Source organism: Chenopodium album, chromosome 19, assembly GCF_948465745.1.
Source record: "Chenopodium album chromosome 19, dcCheAlbu1.1, whole genome shotgun sequence".
Taxonomy (NCBI): Eukaryota; Viridiplantae; Streptophyta; class Magnoliopsida; order Caryophyllales; family Amaranthaceae; genus Chenopodium; species Chenopodium album.
The window spans coordinates 20,785,305-20,800,835 of NC_137852.1; the positions used below are offsets into that span (position 1 = coordinate 20,785,305).

A 15,531-nucleotide genomic window follows, 5' to 3' on the forward strand; every position below is an offset into this window, starting at 1 on the left:
ACTAAGAGCCCTCAAATCTTCATTGGCAAAAGCATGTTGCCCTTGCTCTTGTTCTTGCTCATGAGGAGCTTGTTGTTGTGGAGAAAAATGTTGTTGTTGTTGATGTTGTTGTTGTTGTTGATTTTGTTGTTCTTCCTCATCTTCTTCATCTTCATCCTCCTCGGAATCAAAGTTGGGATGCCGGAAGGACCTTGGAACATGCCATACATTGTTGGCAATCCTAGCCAAAGAAGTCAAGCTAGGGTTAGGCAAGAAGCACCAATGCTCGTTGCCCCTTAGCCACTCATATCTCCCTTCACTAAAACCCTTGGAGATAAATTGGATTTGACCCAATTGTTGCATATCAAGGTAGATGGAATCTGCATCCCCGATCTCCTTACAAAATGGGAGATAATCATCGAGGCGAAGGTGAGTCAAAAGCCTAGTTACCATACCCCCACATGGGATCTCTCCCGTCCTCCTTTTGCGAAGGTCCAAGCAATATTGGGCAAAGATGTAGCCCAAGTTCAACCGGCCCACAAACTCCGGGCGAGTAGATAGCCAAAGGACTTTGAGCTCCAATTTACTCAATTTCCCCATCTCTTGCTTGGGGAACAAGACATAGCCCAATAGACGGTGTACAACCCTAAGACAAGGTTGGTACACGTCCGAGATCTTGGCCTTGTTAGCGATGAACTCACTACCACCGGAGATGTCTTCCCACCAAGAATCTTGATCATAATCCGGGAAGATGAAGTGTTCAACGTTAATAATATCCCCATGGGGATCAAAATCCAAAGCGGCGTTGAACTCTTCTAAAGATTGGTCAAAGATGTTGTTGAACAATTGGAACCGCACCCTATATACCCCTCCAATGGGTACAAGCTCCAAGGTAGCCAAGAACTCCAAGGTAGGCTCCTTGTAGGTGCGGTAGGCATCGGCGATGAAAGTCCCCAATCTCAAATTCAAAAGCAATGACTGCACATCATTATCAATCCCCAACTTCAGCATATCGGATTGAAAGTAATGGCGGGTTTGTTTGAGGGTTCTTTCATCTTTCAGATTTTGGTAAAAGGCTTTTTGTTTATCGGTGAAATTTTTCTTTTTTGGAAGAGAGGTTGGAGGTCGTGTTTGAGAGGAAGATGGGTTGGAAGTACTAGGCCTAGAAGATGTACTAGGCCTAGTGGAGGTACTTGGGCAGGGAGGTTCCTCGATGCTAACATCGGTTTTTCGCTTTTTGGTGAGTTTCTTGAGGTATTTAGACATTGTGAGAGGTATAGAAGATCACCAACAACCAATCAAGTAACAAACCAAAGAACCAAGAGCACCACACCCAAATTCACCACTTACTACCAATATCACCAAACTCCAATTTCACAATTCCCTTCAATCAAACCAATTCCAAACCAATCAACAATATCAATGCACCAAGAAAAATTCCTTTTCAATCAATCCAAGAGCAAACACAAAGCCAATACCGAAATCACCACATACTACCAACTTTCCAAAATTTCAACTCACAAGAATTCAACCAAAATTGATGAAAATCGCTACAAAATCAACAAACAACACAATGTCATGCAAAATCAATCAACAAATATCACCAAATCACAACCAAAATCAAGAACAAGCATCAAAAATCACAAAATCAATACTACACTATTCATGCTCATACAAATTTGTAATTCATGCAAATTTATGATATAATTGGCAAAATTAAAGCAAGGATTAGTGATTATACCATAAAAGAAGCAAGATAAACCAATTTTGAGCAAGCAATTCCAACTCCACACAAAACCCCCAATTTTCGGCCACCAAGAGTAGGAGAGAGAGTGAGTGAAATTTGGGTCAAATTGTGAGGAATTTGTAGTGTAGAAAGTTTTGTGAGTGATTTTGAGTGAGAATGGAGTGATTTTGGTGAGAATTTGAGTGATTTTGGATGATGAATGAGGGTGGAGGAGTGCACACAAGAAGAGGGTTTGAAGGGTGATGCTCGTGAGTTAGGAGATGATGAATGAAGGAGTGAAGGGAAAAAGGAGGAAGAAGAAGGTTAAATGGCACGTTCAGCTCATGTGCGGCCGCACAGAGGTGATGTGCGCCCGCACACGCAGGCTGTGCGCCCGCACATGCCTCGTGTGCGGCCGCACATACCTGTGCGTGCTCCTTCCTTCTTTTTTTTCTCAAAATTTTGATACTTACTGCCTATTTGGGTGCGCACATGAATCATGATGGTGATGAGGAACAACATAGGCAGTAGCTAAAATCATTTTCAAAGTCCTCAAAGTTGAAAATTCATGTACACACCACAAAAATTCACTAAGTATCAATTTCCTCCATTATTCAAAATATGAATTTCTTATCTCACCTCTCTAAAAATTCTTACCCTTTTACCTCAAATTTCGACTAGAATCGAACAAAATATGATTTGCGCCATGAACACCTTCCATCCATCATGCATATTTGTTGAATTCCAATCCCGCGAATGGACATCCTAAAGATCCAAATAAGGGGAAAAGTAAAAGAAAAGACAAAGTAATAAAAGAAACAAAAATGAGAAAATTCAAAAATCAAAGAGAAAAGTTAGAAACTCCGGGTTGCCTCCCGGGAAGCGCTTGCTTAAGGTCCTAAGCTCGACCCTTCCTCCTAATCATGGAGGATCAAAGAACACCACCTTCTTCAAGGTGGTTGATAGAGCAAATTCTTCTTCAACCTTTGGCAACTTCTCATTGTTGCTTGATGAAACTCTCACAAAATTCTTTTCAAATTCTTCTTTTTCACTTCTCAACTTCTTCCTTTTTCTTGCCTTCTTTGAGTCACGGGCCTTTTTCTTCGGCTTGACTTCAATATCCTTAGTCATGGAAGCTTTCTCTTCCTCATGAGAATTAAGCTTGAACCAATTTGGAAAACCAATGTCTTTCTCATCCTTTGGCTTTTGAATCACAAATTCTTCTTCACTAACATCATTAATACTTGCACAAACATCATCAACAATCTCAAAAACATTGTTAGTAGAAGAATCAATCATGCACATACCATCAATGGAACGAGAAAGACTAGCACATGCAATATCTTGGACACAAGATAAAGACTCATGCATTGGTTTTAACTTAAAACTCTCTTCTAATTTCCCACACCTCAAAGTAATTTGACCTCCTTTGACATCTATTAAAGCTCCCGAGGTAGCTAAGAAAGGCCTCCCTAAGATGATTGGAATATGTTCATCCTCCTCAATCTCTAGAACAACAAAATCCACCGGAAAAACAAACTCTCCAATCCTTAAGGGGACATCATCAATTCTTCCCTTAGGAAACTTAATAGAACGGTCGGCCAATTGAAGTGTTATCTTGGATGGTTGAAGCTCACCAAGATCAAGCCGCTTGAAAACCGAGAAAGGCATAATGCTAACACTAGCACCAAGGTCACACAAAGCATTTTCTAAAACCATTTCCTTAATTTGACGAGGGATTGAAAAATTCCCCGGATCCTCCATCTTCCTTGGGAGTTCACCATGGATAAGAGCACTAAAGCACTTCCCTCCTTCTACCGAACTACCCTCATCAAAATCCTCTCTCTCTTTTAAGATCTCCTTAACAAACTTGGAGTACTTAGGCATGTCGGGAATTGGTTCGGTAGAGGGTGTAGAATCATGAACATCCTTAAAAGCTTCAAGGAACTTCCCAAATTGCTCATCCATTTTGAATCTCAAATATTTTTGGGGATATGGTAGATCGGGAAATTTCTCTATCTCACTCATCTTTTCACCAACATACTCTTCTCTTTTGTCAACCTCACAATAGATTTCCTTAGACTCAACCCTTTCCACTTCATTCTCCTTAGCACCACTCTCATCTCTTCCCTCTTTTGAACAAGAAACTCCCTCATCAAAATCATTTCCACCACTTGTGGCAATAGAGTACACAGGTTTCTTTGGTTCAACACCTTGGGAAGGCAAAGATGAAGGACTAGCAAAATCCTTAATAGTGCTTGCTAATTGAGTAATTTGAGTCTCAAGCATCTTATTGTGGGTCATCATCTCATTGAATTTCTTATCACTAACCGCCATATAGGTGTTAATGATCTTGGTTTGATTATCAATCAACTCTTCCAAGGTTGTCTTAGGAGATGAAGGTTGTGAATAGGAATTTTCATTTTGAGTCTTTGGAACAAAACGGGTGGGGGACCTCTTTGAGCATTGTTTTGAAAATTTCCCTTTCCTTGATTGTTCCAATTACTCCTATTTTGATTTGAACCATAACCTTGATTATGGTTACCACCACCATGATTATGGTTTCCATTACCTTGGTTATGATTTACATAACCTTGGTTTTGATTACCATAATTATGATTTTGATTACCATAGTTTTGGCTTTGATTTTGGCTACTATAACCTTGGTTATGGTTACCACGAGAACCTTGGTTCCCTTGGTTCCTATAACCACCATTATGATTATAGTTGTCAAAATTGCCTTGGTTTTGGTAATTCCTATTCCATTGGCCTTTTTGATTATCAAACCTTTGAACATTGTTGTTTGACACAAAATTAACATGTTCACACTCATTGTTGTCAAATTCATCAACACATTCATTAGGACAAACACTAGAGTCATGATCATACGATCCACATGCATCACAAAACAAGCAACCTAAAGGCATATTATGTGAAGAGGGAGGGGGTTGAGAGTTAGAAGGAGTACCTCTCCCCTTAAATTGGGAGGGAAGATTAGAAGCTTGAGAAGAGGAAGAAGTGCTCTCCAACTTAGCTTTGATTGCGGTGACCTCCTTTCCTAAGTTTGTCATTTGGGAGGAAAGGTTGTTGATTGCATTGAGATGGTCCCCGAATACAATGAAGATTGCTTGCTTGAAGAGTCTCTCTCCCCATCTTGCCAATCCCTATAATATGTCACCACGTCCTCAATGATGTCCTCAACTTCTTCTTCGGTTTTGTTCATGATAGGGCCCCCGGCCCCTCCATCAAGACATGACTTGCCTTGGGGACTTAAACCGCCATAGAAGATTTGGATCACTTGGTATGTGGGGATTCCGTGGTGAGGGCACTCCCTTTGATACTCTTTGAATCTCTCCCATGCTTCATAAAGGCTTTCACTCGGCCTTTGCTTGAACCCTTGAATCAAGGCTCTTGCCTCCGCCGTCTTCTTTTGGGGATAGAAACGGGACAAGAAAGCCTTTGTAACATCGTCCCAAGTTCTCAAGGAGTTGGGCTTCACTTCCTTGTCTAGCCACTCCAAAGATCTTCCTATTAGAGAGAAAGGGAACAACTTGAGGCGGATGAATTCTTGAGAGACCCCATTGACTTTGATAGTGTTGCAATATTTTTCAAATTCTTTCAAATGGTTTAATAGGCTCTCATTCTTAGCCCCACTATATTGCCTTCTCTCAATCAAGGTGATCATTGCCGGCCGGATTTCGAAGTCATTTGCCGGGGTAGTAGGTGGAGCTATTCCACTCTCAAACCTATATGCCCCGGGCACTCCAAGCTCCTTCAAGGCTATTCTAGGATTTTCACCCATTCCTTGTTCTTCTCGAACTTCTTCTTCACTTGAAGAGCTATAAGCCAAGGATCTATTATCCACTCTTCTTCTTAAAAGAGTTCTCTCAATTTCCGGATCAAGGGGAACAAGGGGACGATCACGGGTTCTATGCATGCAAAACTCACACAAAAATGTTAGTAGCACGGCTACAAATGTAGCCTAGAGAAACAAAATCTTTTTGTATTTTATCAAAATGAAATAGACTCAAAAACAACATACACTCAAGCACCATTCCCCGGCAACGGTGCCATTTTGATGGGGATGAGAACGGTAGGTCGTTGGGCTACCACCCCACCCTATCAAACAAAATTTGTAACTTAACTAACCCCTATTTAGCGTAGTGGCAAGTCAAGGTCGAACCCAAGGGAATGGATATCAAGTGCACGATGTCTAAATCAAGCTATTTCGGAATCAAGAAGGGGTTTGAGGTAGAACTAAGGCTAAACTAGGTAATGCAAACTTGTATAAAATCAATCTAAGACACTAGGGCAATGGATCCACATGCAATCATAATGGAATCGGTAATTTGGGAGGTCAAACCGACTAAGTCAAGTGATATGAAGGAAAATCATCATGTATCCAGAAGAGCATACTAAGGTGGTTCACCTAGAGGTCTAACTAGCGTCAACTACGCTAAACACTAGCTAGGAAACGTCACAAAGCACCTCAATCGTGAAATTGCAAGTTCACTAATCAATGGTCCGTATCATAGCAAGCTTACAATGCAATCTAGTGTATTAATCAAAGATGGCCAAACCTCAATTAATCACACACATGCACATGAAACATCAACCAAATTTAATCATATCATCAACTCCATCAATTATCCCCAAATTACACTATTCCATCATTCATACATGCTTCACCATCTCCCTAGCTAGGAAACTACTCACTAGCCATAGGAATTAAGATCAAAACTACAACATTCATCAAATTCATCATCAACATACTTGAAATCAAAGATTAAACCAACAATCAATCAAAATCAATCAAAATTCAATCAATAACCAAATCAATCATCAACAATATGAAAAACTAATGAAATCAACTAAAATCAAACTTGTATTGAAATCAAGAAGAAAATCCTTACAAAACTTTGATCCAAAGATCAAATACAATGAGGAATCCTTGAGCAATCACCAAAAATCATGAGTTTCTCTCTCTAGTTCTTGAGTTTCTCTCTCTAAAATTCTCCCAAAAACTAACTATCAAAATTCAATCTAAACTAAAAACTTCTTCTAAAACTCTCCCCAAAAATAGGTAGAAATAACTATATATACAAGGAGGAGGTCGGTAATGACGCCCAAAAATAGACCCTCGTAAGTGCGGGCGCTCGAAGGAGTGTACCCAGGAATGTGCGCCCGCACACTCCTCAAGTGCGCCCGCACATAGCTGCAGCTTCCTCCTTTCTTCTTTGCCCTTGCTCACGAGGTGCACGCATCCTAGATGATGATGATGGAGGACAAGGTGGGCAGCAACTTCCTTGAATTTCTTGAAGAAAATGAGCCATGAGGAAGACATAAACAAGACTTTGAAGCATGCTCCTTGAACCTCTCATTGACTTGAAACTTCTTGCACAAGCTTTAGGCATGAAAATCAATGGAAAACTATAGAAAGGAAGCCCGGGAATCCTTGGAAAATCAATCACAACCTACAATCAAAGGATAAAAAGCAAGTAAAAGGGAAAAAATAGCAAGTAAACAAGAAAAAGCACGAAAAAGAGAAACTAACTACAAAAAGCATAAAATGAAGAAAACAAGAATAAAACTAAGGAAAACTAAAGAAAAGAGAGATAAAATGAAATAAAAATCATCCAAAAAGGAACCAAATGAGTGCCAAAAATGTCACTCATCAATTGCTATATAATGACTATTTCAAATAATTATGCTTATGGGATTATTTTATATGCTTAAACCAAAGTTTCAGATTTATTTAGCCACTTTAAAGTTGCTGTAATTTGGTATAAAACACTATATTTTCATGATTTTAACACATAAACTTGTAGTTGGGATGTTGTACTACTAGTTTTGGCTAATGGGATTAATTTAAGGGCTTTATTTTAATGGTTTGAGAGGTTTTTAAATGCTTTAGTATTGCTGTAATTTTAATTGCTTTGGTATTGATTTATTCCTTATTATTTGATTTAGGAGAGGACTTTGTAGAAGGTGATTTCTAGTTTCTAAAGTGGCCAATCGAATTGTTTATTCAAGGTACGTACAAGTTACAAAACCTTGCTTTTAGGTGCATGTTTAAGGATGGATCGAGAACTTAGTATCATGTCTAGGGATGACTGGGTTAAATTGTTTGGTTATACATTGTGAATTTCATTTGATGTGCACTATTCCTTATTGCAATTATTGGTTATGTACTAATTATGCAAGGTGCGCTTAGAGGCAAAGGTATGTGATTGGTGAAATGACTTAATTAATACTCATTCATGATTTAATGAAATAGGATGAGTAAATGAATGGTTCATGTCTTATAAGACAAGGTTAAGAGTTTGGGGTGCCTTATGCACTCAAGGTGTTTATACACCGAGGTAGTAAAGGAATAAATAATAAATGTTGCTTGCCACTAATAAATCAAGAATTGAAATTGAAAAGTTGTTTTACTTGATTGAATTGATATTGGATTGATTGAATTGTTATGCATATGAGTCATCACCAAGTCTAAACTTGTAAATCACGTAAAGTGCAAGATGGATGAGCAATAAAACTCTGGATTGGTGCACTTCTAGAGTAATGATAAGCCGTGTACTTTTCTCGAGGCCGTCTGATCTACGAGTCTCTTATTTCAAATATTTTTCAAAACTAGGAGTTAGGTGAGATCTCATACTAACTACGGTCACGGAGTCGTGCCCGTGGTTGTTGGATGTTTATTGATGTTTCCGAAAGGAGGTATGGGGTTTTTCTTTATTGATGTTCCAAATGGGACATGGGTTGGACAACCTTGTCTATTGCTAAATCCAATGAATAAATTGAAATGAGTTAGCTACTATTAATTAGTGGAGTCTTAATAAATTGGATAATCGAGTCGTGTGTTGAGTTTGTTATTTAATGATGCGTATGATTGATTATTAGTAGCATGTTAAGTATTTCCTTATTTTACTTTGCAGCTTGTATGTACTCAGCTTTGCTGATTGCGTGCTTTTGTGTGTGTGTCCTTCTTTGGTCATGGCCTTCGCCTTTCAATGACCCTGTGACGATCCAATTTTTACACTTGTAATATTGGGGAGCAGAATAACCGCAGGTTCTCTCACATGCAGCATTCATCAGGGTTGTGGGATCTTGAGTAGAGAGTTGGTTGCTTACATTTCATTTTCTTTTGCAAGTTTGATTTTATCTTAACTCGATTTTATTTGACACTATTTCTCTTGGTTTAAGTTTGTTTAAACACTGAATTTAATCACTTAGTATTTCTTTTGGGTTTTGAATAAGGGCCTTAATGGTTCCAACTTGTAATACTTATTTTGATTTAAATACTTTGTTTTGAGGTTTATTTAAAACTGTTTTGGTTTTTCGCTGCTAATTTCTGAGATAGCCTTAACGTTTGAACACGTGGCGGTAGCACACCAGTAATTCTCTTGAATTTGTTCAGGTTATATACAGGTTTCTCACAGGTTTTTAAGAGAGAATTATTGGGGTGTTACAAAATTAGCATTTTAAGCCGCCTATATGGACGGGCCAAACTCTCAAAATGTCGCCTTTCGTGTTTAACATCATCTTATGCCGCCTAAGTTCGGTGAAAGTTTCTTGTAGATCCTTCAAATGGTCGGCCGGCTATGTTGACTTTACAATCATGTCATCAATGTACGCCTCCATATTCCGGCCGAGCTGATCTCTAAAGACTGTATTAACTAGTCACTGAAAAGTAGTAGGGGCATTCTTGAGGCCGAATGGCATAACCTTGTAACAGTACAACCCCGCTCAGTCACGAGCGCTGTTTTCTCTTGATCTTCTTCCCATAGGGGAATATGATGGAATCCGGAGTATGCGTCCATGAAGCTCATTAGGGCATGCCCGGCCGTCGAATTAACCAGGCGGTCGATTTTGGGCAAGGGGAAACTATCCTTAGGGCATGCCTTGTTCAAATCTGTGCAGTCCACACACATCCTCCAAGTTCCATTCGGCTTCTTCACAAGAACTACGTTAGCCACCTAGTCAAGGTAATAACATTGCCGAATGAAATTGGCGTCCAGTAGCTTTTTCACCTCGGCCGCAGCCGCCTGATTCCTCTCCTCTCCATGATTCCTTTTCTTCTGGCGGACAGGCTTTATCATTGGGTTTATGGCCAGCTTATGCACAACCAGGTCAGGACTTATTCTTGGCATCTCACTATTTCAAATGCAAACACATCTTTGAATTCCTTCAACAGCTGGACTAACTCATCCCCGAACATATCCAAGGCTATAGTTCCTACACTGACCGTCCGACCTGGTTGATCGGGATCAAGCACTATATCTTAGTGATTGCCGGCCGACAGTCATTAACTGATATGCTTACTCTATTATGGCCGCCTTACGCTTTTGGCCGACCTGGTATGCTGGGAGTGAGGTTCCTTCCTCTTTTGGCTCAGACAATTTTGGTCCGCGTGCGGTTGGCTTGACAGCCAACTGGTTACATTCCTTAGCCATTTTTTGACTCCCTTGGATTGACCCAATTTTTCCGTCCGTCCTTTCAAACTTCAACAGCATTAGAAGAGGGACAATGATTGCCTTAGGTGCATTAAGTGTAGGGCGGCCGAGTATGACAATATAGCCAGTCAGTTCTTTGACCACCAAGAAGCGGATAACCAAGTCCCTTCCTTCCCCTTTTTGCCCAAAGCTGACGGGCAGATCTATCCTCCCAACAGGATGGATGACATTTCCCCTAAATCCTACCAAGGGGTGATTGATGTCTTTTAGAGCATCCTCTGGAAAGCTTAAATTCTTCAAGGCGGCCAAGCTGATGATATTGGCCGAGCTGCCTGTTTCAATCAATATTCGTCCAACTTTCAAGTTGGCTATCTTCATGATGAATACCATAGGGTCGTTGTGCAGGGCTTTGACCTCCCCTCGGTCGGCCTCGCTGACGGTTACTTCGGGAAAGGGTTCGGCTTTTACTACATCCGTTTGCATAACCTTTCCCAAGTTCTAGGCGTCCTGCTTGATTCCTTTCATGGTGGGGCCGCCTGAAGCGAAACCCCCTCATATCATGGCCACAAATCCCGAATCAGTGCTATTCCCATCATCTTCCTTGTCGTTCTTCTTTTTTTTCTCGGACGTATTGTTTGTCCGTGTGTATGTGTACTTGGACTTTATCACATAAGAGTTCAACAAGCCCTTCTTGACCAGCTTGTCCAACAGCCTCTTCAGGTTGATGCAATCGTTCGTGTCATGACCCACATCTTTATGGTAGTGACAATACTTGTACTTGTTCTTGTACTGGGCCGAACCCCTCAAAGGTTGAGGCTTTTCAAACTCAAATTTATCCTTGATCTCCATCAGAATAGAATAGCAATCTTTGTTGAACTCATACTGGGGCTCGTACGTCTTCACTTTCTTTGACTTAGCCTGCTCGCCTTTCGACCGGTCGAGTCTTGCTGAGAGGTTTTTTTCTTCTCAGCCCCCTTGGCCGGCGCTTTTGATTTTGTAAGCGAACAAAAGTCTGCGGCCTCAATGTAGTCTTCGGCTTCCTGCAGAATACCTGCGTACGTCCAAATCTTTTTCCTCATCAAATCAAACTTAAAACCATTATGCCTTAATCCTCGGAGAAATTCAGATTAAGCCATTTCGTCCAGGAGATTATGAATTTGGGCTTTTCTTGGTTAAACCTTTGGACGTACGAGCGTAGTCCTTCATTTTTTCCTTGCGCAATTGTTGCCAGGTTGAGACTTGTTTTTCAAGGCGGAATGTTGTAAGAGAAATTTCCTACGAACAACAAACTAAGTGTAGTAAAGCACTTAATGCACCCGGCCGGAAGGCTATTGAACCAATCGTGCGCCACACCTTTTAAAGTGGCTGGGAAGTATTTGCACCAAGTAGCGTCATCTACGATTTGCAAGTACATCAAATTCTTGTACGAAGTAATATGCTCCTCGGGGTTGCCCGTGCCATCATAAGCACCCACGAGTACGCTCTTTACTTTTGCTGGTTGAGGAGAGCTTAAAATATCTTGCAAAAACGGAGGCGGCTTATCTCCAAGAGTCAGCAAGCTCATCTGCTAATCAATTGGCTGGGGTTGCGCGGACGGTCCAGCCAGATAGGGAGCCTCATTGAACACCTGGCCGTATGGCGCATATTGTCCGAAGACCTGGGGACTCGGCTACACAATGCCATTGAGAACTTGAGGGGGCTGATATTGAAGCGGTTGAATTGGAATGTGGGTAGGAGTGCGAACAGCTATACTCCTGCTGGAGATGGCCGCGTTGGTATGCTGGAAGAGAGAGTGGTTAGAGAACTCATCCGACATGGTTGGGGTAGAGGTCGTGGCTGAGTAAGCAACACGCTTCCGTTGTTTGTGCCGAATGTAATCCCTTGCGTCCCTCCAGCGTCGAGACGAATCAGGCTCTTCTCTTTGAAGTTGACTTCCCCTCCCCCCAACCGACTGGGTTTTCGCCAACAGATTGGACAAGTTTGTTCGTGGCACCCTAAGAGACCTTCCATGCGGCCGGCGGAATGGGGTGTTCCCAGCATCTGTTGCGTTGGTTTTGTTCTGTGTTTTCTTTGGAGCACCCTCTCCCTCTTTCCTGGGCGGCGCTTAGAGATAAAGGTGCGGTTGGTCTCAAACTCCTTGCGAAGTTTGTTAAATTCGGCCAGTAAAGTAGCTGCAGTAACTAGAGGGTCCTCGGCCTCGTGAAATGAGGCGGTCAGAGGAACACTGGAGTGTATTGTAGTGACTATGTCCTCTACATAGCCGTCCTCGCTTGGACGAGGGTCGGCATTAGGTGTCTGACCATCTATTCCCATAACGGACGAGTATCCCCATAGACGGTGCCAAATGTTTCGGGGTATTTTTGGATTTCCTCGGAAACTGGTCACGCTCTTCTGGTAATGAGACTCGAACACCTGCAAAATAACGAATATTTCGTTATCAGAATATTCGCCTCCGACGATCAAGTTAGAGATCTGAAACGGAAAGGCTAAAGAGAGAAAATAGAGAGAAGTTGGAGCTTTTTAATGCTCTTTTTCTTGTAATGTCACAATCCACCCCTTCCATCATAAATGATTGGGGTATTTATAGGGGTGGGAGTTTGTGCCCTTTAGGGATTGTGCCCTAAAATTCCGTAACCTGATTGGCTGCGTAATCAGGGAATGCCACGTGTCACATGGGGCGCCGTTTTGCGGCGTTCAAGAACACTTCTCGGGATTTGGGCCATGATGTAACAATGCCTTTTATGTTGATTTCAAGTGCTCTTTTGAGCAGTAGAAGCGTGTCACCTTCCCATAGGGACACGTGTCACCTTATTACTGGGCCACGTGTCTCTACGGGATTGGACCACGTGTATGGGTTATTTTTACCCTAAACAATCACCAAGTCTAATAATCTGTAAATAACGTAAAGTAAGAGAGATTACGCACCAAAACTCTTGGAACGTATATACCTTGAGTATGAACATATGGGGGGATTTATGTGACTTTATATTTGATCATAATTTAACTTCTACTGGAGTATAGGACGTTGTACATTCCTTTTATTTATTATTATACATAGGAATTCCGCCACGTATGTGTGGTTTTGATGCTGGCACGGTTAGCTTCCGTGTCAGTAACCTCAATTATTTGGGGGAGGTAGAGTACTAGAAAACTCGTTCGATGCGTAATCAATGCTAAATAAAGTATTTAGTTATCTAGTTGAGAATGAAATTTTGTTGTATGTTGTGTGCTTGTAAACAGGTGCATTGAGGTAAGTTTGTGTTGTTAGGTGAAAGCATGTTAGTATGTTAATTACGCTTATGTACTTAGCTTTGTTGATTATGTTTTTGTGTGTTTATTGGCCTTGTCTTTACCTTGGCCCTATGATGACCCATTTTTAATGGAGACTAGTGGAAACAAGTAGAGATAAGTTTTTGAGGTATTGAAGCATATTCATGATGGGGCATGAGTGAAGAGCGAATCATGCTAGTTTCCATTAGTTTATGATGTGTTTTTATTCTTTGATTATTTATGGTATTATTTATATGTAGACTAATGCAAAGATTTGGATTTGGTTTGGTTTTTAATAAGGGCCTATAATGGTTCCAAGTTGTAGGTTGATTTTTTTTTTACTTCGTTTGACTTTGGTTTTAACTTACTTTCGTTTGGTTGACTTTTGAGTTGACTCGTTTTGAATGATTTTGAATTAAGTCTTCCACTGTGTGTCTTTGATAATTGCCTTAACCGTTCTCACGGTGGCGGTAATGTCTTAGATATTCCTAAATCGTATTTTAAAGAGTAAAATAAGTATTTTTAAAGGAAAGGATTACACTAGACCTTTTTTTCATGGATTTCCTCCTACTTTTATTTCTCCCTACTTTTATTCATAGTAGTATAGTTCCTTTAATTAACAACAATTTTGGTTACCTAATAATTTAGATAACTTTAATTAATTAGGAATAAATTGACTTGTTTCCCTATGGTTCGACCCTTCTTCTAGGGGTGTCCATAATTCGGATAAAAACCGAAATCCAATCCAATCCAAATTGAATTATCAATTCGTATCGGATCCGAACTTTAAATCGGATTGGATCGAATTGAGATTTTTTGGAAATTCGGATTTTTGGATTGGATCGGATTTACCCTAATTGGATCCAATCCAAACCGAAAACCGAATTGTAAAATTAAGCTTGTATAAATATGGATTTCTTTATTTTTTGAAGTTTAGGTCAAATACTTACTACTACAAAAAATAAATTAGGGAGATTTAGTATTAATTAATTAATGACTTGACGTTGAACTATTTATTTTACGCATTATTTTAAAGACTTTTATTTGTATTAAAGCTTTATTTTTATAATTGTATTAGGAGCTTAAAAAAATTGTATTATAATTCAGATTTTCGGATCGGATCCAAATAACTGAATTTTAATTCAGATTGGATCGGATTGGATCAAGAGAGAAATTCGGATCGGATCGGATTGAAAAATTGAAAACCGAATTATATTTCGGATTGGATCGGATTTGGACTAAATCCAAACCGAAAATGAACGGACACCCCTACCTTCTTCCCTATCTGCATAGTTAGTGGACTTAAGAATTATTTATTATTAGGTAATACGACTTTAGCCTGTCAGTACTAATACGAAATTTTGTTTGTGTCGTATGATGTGTCAATTTATAATGGTAGGTATCACAAATTTTGATTTAATTATAATTAACGGATAATTTTTATTTCCTATCATAAATACTATCAAAATTTATCTTATAATAATGGTAGGTGTCAAACTTTAATATAATTGTTTTTTCATATATAAATCTCAAGAAAATATATTTCCGTATAGATTCTAAGTTTTTTTTAAATTATTTGATTTATTTATTTACTATTTAATAATTTCAGACAAAAAAAACATTATATTTTAAATAAAGTGTTATTGCCTGTTACAAAAGTATATTTTTTTTAATGTAATTCATAATGCGACTTTATTTATTGTTGTTTTGTATTTTATTTATGGTTGTTAATTATATGACAACTGAATTTAAAAATATGAATAAATTGTAAATATGATATTTTTCGGAATTTTTTTTTTTTTTTTTTTTTTTTGTAAATATGATATTTTATCGGTTACATATTAGGATAAAATCTTTAGTGTGAATTTTTTTTTTAATTTTTTGAATAATTTAAATACTAAATTATTATCCGTTGTTTTTTTAAAAAAATAAAAATATTAAAAAATAGGAAATTTTGACATTTACTACCACTTAAAACACTATGTTTCACATTTACTACCTGATTAAATTTTTTTTTTTACTTTACTACCACCTAAATCAAAGTTTGTTAAAAATAACTACCACATACCTTATTCTGTTACTATTTCCAATAGTGGGGTT

The 15,531-nt window shown here is 39.2% G+C and overlaps 1 pseudogene; it reads left to right on the forward strand.

Moving 5' to 3' along the window:
* The first annotated feature begins 5,016 nt into the window (after positions 1-5,016).
* LOC145596229 (small nucleolar RNA R71) lies at positions 5,017-5,115 on the forward strand (annotated as a pseudogene).
* Positions 5,116-15,531: the final 10,416 nt, after the last annotated feature.